Genomic DNA, 3,985 nt, shown 5'->3' on the forward strand with positions numbered 1-3,985 from the left:
AGGGTTACAAGGCATTATCAGACAATAATATTTATCAAACATTCAATATCGCATATCATTCGTTCACATTCACAAAGTCCTTTAAATAGGTCTACTAGACCTTAATACATGCTTAAATGAGGTTCAGGACTAAACCGATAACATTTACAAACTTTAGGAAACTTACAAAAATTCCTTTGATTACAGGGTCACATGCCGGTGTGAACAAGTTGTGTGCCTCACATGTAACACCCCGTACCCGAGACCGTTTCCGGAGTCGGACACGAAGTGTGAACGAACTTAACTCATTTATTTATACAGTTCATTTTACCATTTCCAGACAAGCTGGCCAACTGCGTCACTGCCACCTTAAAAATCATATCTCGAGTTACAAAACTCGAAAACCAGTTCCGTAAATTTTTTCTGAAACTAGACTCATGTTTCCATCTACAAATTTTTTTCTAGAATTTTTGGTCAAGCCAATTAGTACAGTTTATTAGTTAAAGTCTCCCCTGTTTCAGGGTTCGACTACTCTGACCTCTGTGTATTACAAACCAGATATCTCTCTGTACAGAGATTCAATGACTATGTCGTTTGTCCCTAATAAAATCAGACTCAATATGGAATCTGTACATATAAAGTATGACTTCTAATTATCTTTTTAGAATTTATGGTGAATTTCTAAATTTGGGACAGGGGATCCAGAAATCGTTCTGGTCCTGTTTCACAAGATTTTAAATATCTCATACAGTATAGCTCATATACTTGTTTTACTTCTTCCATGTAAAAATAGACTCATCAAGCTTCGATTCCATAATTTATCCATTATTTAATTCCATTTCTAATATTTTTAGTGATTTTTCAATTTCACAACACTACTGCTGTCTACCTCTATTATTAGAGTAATTTTTTTTTCTATTAGAGTAATTTAGCATGCATATCACCAAGTATAATCATGACTAGCCATACCCAAGGCTAATCATTACCAAGCATTTCCTTACTACTCAATAACCATATCATGAGTGTAACACCTGAAATGATTAGCCATGACAAACGGCATAATAATTAAATAGACTTTAACCGTTACTTATAACTAAGTATCATAAGACCCAATTCAACTTAACATTTACGCCATTTTCGCATGGCTAAAAGTATACATACCAAAGTTCAAACAAAACATAATAGCCTATACATGCCGAAATGTTCTCTTAGACAAACTAAGAAGAAGATACCAAAAAGTTGCAAGCTGGTGCGATGACTTCGACGGTGATCTCGAGCACACAAAAATGGATCAAAGGAACCTAAATAAGTGACAAATAAACACACCAATGAGTATATAACTTAGTAAGTCATAAGCATTACATACCGTATAATTATAAGAGATCATAAGAGAAGCAAATAATGCAAAAAAAATCAGTTACTCCAACTATACCGAGCTACGCTATCATTTCTTAGAATTTCGATTCAATCTCATGCCAATTCCTACAATCAAATCAAACACCAAAACAACCCAATTGATTTAGACCCGATCTCTCAAAGCATGGAATTTTGATGCACTAGATAAATTTGTACCTACTCAGTACATGCCTCAAGTTCGATACTTTAGTTACTAGTTCTACCACTTCGTTCTTTCACGCTCATTTTATATTATTAATCGAATTTGCACACATAGTGCTCGTCACACTCGCACACATAGTGCCATAGCACACCGCACACTCAGTGCATTGGATTTTCTCTTATACTTCAACACCCAAATCGGCACACATAGTGCTACTTAATTCGCACACATAGTGCCACATGTTAACTCATTTTGATAAGGAAATTTACTTAATTTAAATAGCACATATGGTCATATTAATAAATAGGAAAATTATTCCAAGAGAACTCCTAACGAAAGGAATCCCTTTTATGATTCACTAATATTATTTATATACAAGCTAATCAACCTCACAGGAGTGCTTAAGGACTTACCTTATATTGGATGAAATGATTCCCAATCGACTACTCGATTATCTTTGCTTTGCCTTTGTTTGATTCTCCCCCTTTGATGTCTTGATCTAGAATAAACACAGTTAGTAGTTTAATTTTCTTCTTTGGATACTTATGTGTATAATTTAATGGTTTTCACTCCATTTCACAACTATCCTTGTTCAAAATATCAAAACCTTAACCAATATCGATTAATGCTTCAAGGCGAATGTATTATCACTATTAAGGTAACCTAGTCTCAAGTATTTTTAATTCTAATATACAACATCATGAATCAACTCAACCTTATAAGCCAATATTACTCCTTCAATCGATTATCGAGAGTTAACAAAAAATATTATCACAAACATATACACCTATATGGCCGAATATTCCAAATTAAATTTAACCTTACTTAGGTAATTACCTATAAGTTATTATACATCAAATTTCATACATTTAACCTTTTAATGCCTATTAACCATTCTTTTGATCTTAACCTAAAATGACAACTCCCATACTCAACATTTCAACCGAATTATCCCTATCACCCGAACTAAAATTCGCACCTTAACTTCATACATTTTTTTTTATTATGACTTTCATAATTCATTCTGCCCCATCAAAGGACCCCTTTAACATACAAGGAAAATAATCATAGAGAAAGAAATTAACATTCTAATTAGGCTCAATGTAACCGAATGTACCAAGTGCTACTAACCTACTTATTCAAAAATCTTCATTCCATACTATCATCCCCCTTTTATCCCATACAACATGAAAATGACCTCCAATGTTAACACTTAGATTCACGGCATGATGCCCAAACCACCATAAAAGCTCCAACTTTCTTAACATTACTAAGAGTGCATCCAATTACTAACTTAACCTATCATAAAACTAAATCAACAATTCAAAACTTACCTCTTACTTGCTAAAGAAGAATGCCGAATTTCTTTTGGCAAGTTCCCCTTATTTCTTCATCTCTTCATTCGGCCAAGAAGAACCGATTTCTTCTTTTGTTTTCATCACATTTTCATTCTTTTTTTTTCTTTTATTATTTCCTTTCTTTTACATAAAATAATGACCACTTCATGGAAATTTACCATATATTCTAATATATGCTCCATCATGGTCGGCCACTATGTATAAAAAAAGGAGTATTTGACATGCAAAACCATTATTTTCACTACATGCTTTAATAGGTCCTTATAGATTAACCTATCACATTTCAAAAGTGTCACACATAAGTCCTATTAACTAAATTCACATGCAATCGACTAAATCGAAGCTTAAAACTTTCATACATTCATATTCACATATTCTAGACAATAATTATCACATTCAAATACTTCGGTGACTCGGTTTAGCGGTCCCGAAACCACTTCCCGACTAAGGTCAATTTAGGGTTGTCACATCACACGACTATAAGACACGCCCATGTCACTAGCTGTGTGAAAACAGGGCATACATACTGACTTGCACCACATCACTAGAGACAAGCCCATGTGCCATGGTCGCGGGAAAACTAAGGAGGTTACTAACTTGCGTCACACGGCCGGCCACACGCCCATGTACCAGCCCGTGTTTCTCGCGTGGCTAGTAGACACGCTCGTGTTTAGGCCGTATCAAAACTATAGGGTATACTGCTTTAATTCGAAAGGGTACCCTAGGGGACACATGGCTGTGTAACATAGCCGTGTGTCATACATGGCTAAGACACACGCCCGTGTCTCTGCCCGTGTGGACAAAAATAGGCCATTTGTAAATCCAATTTTCCACCCTTATCTCAAACATGCAAATTAACCTAAATGGTACCATTTCATGACATTTATAAACAACCAAAACCAGCCAATTTATACACATATCATGCCAGATATACACAATCATTTCAACTATTCAAGTCCACAACCAAAACATACAAAAAATTATTAAACTTGTATAACTTCTAAATTGATTTCATCATCACTTTATCACCTATTTCATGCCACAAGTCTTACCATTTCAACATCACATAATCAAGCCACAACACATAAGG

The sequence above is a fragment of the Gossypium arboreum genome, chromosome 3, assembly GCF_025698485.1.
Source record: "Gossypium arboreum isolate Shixiya-1 chromosome 3, ASM2569848v2, whole genome shotgun sequence".
Lineage (NCBI taxonomy): Eukaryota > Viridiplantae > Streptophyta > Magnoliopsida > Malvales > Malvaceae > Gossypium > Gossypium arboreum.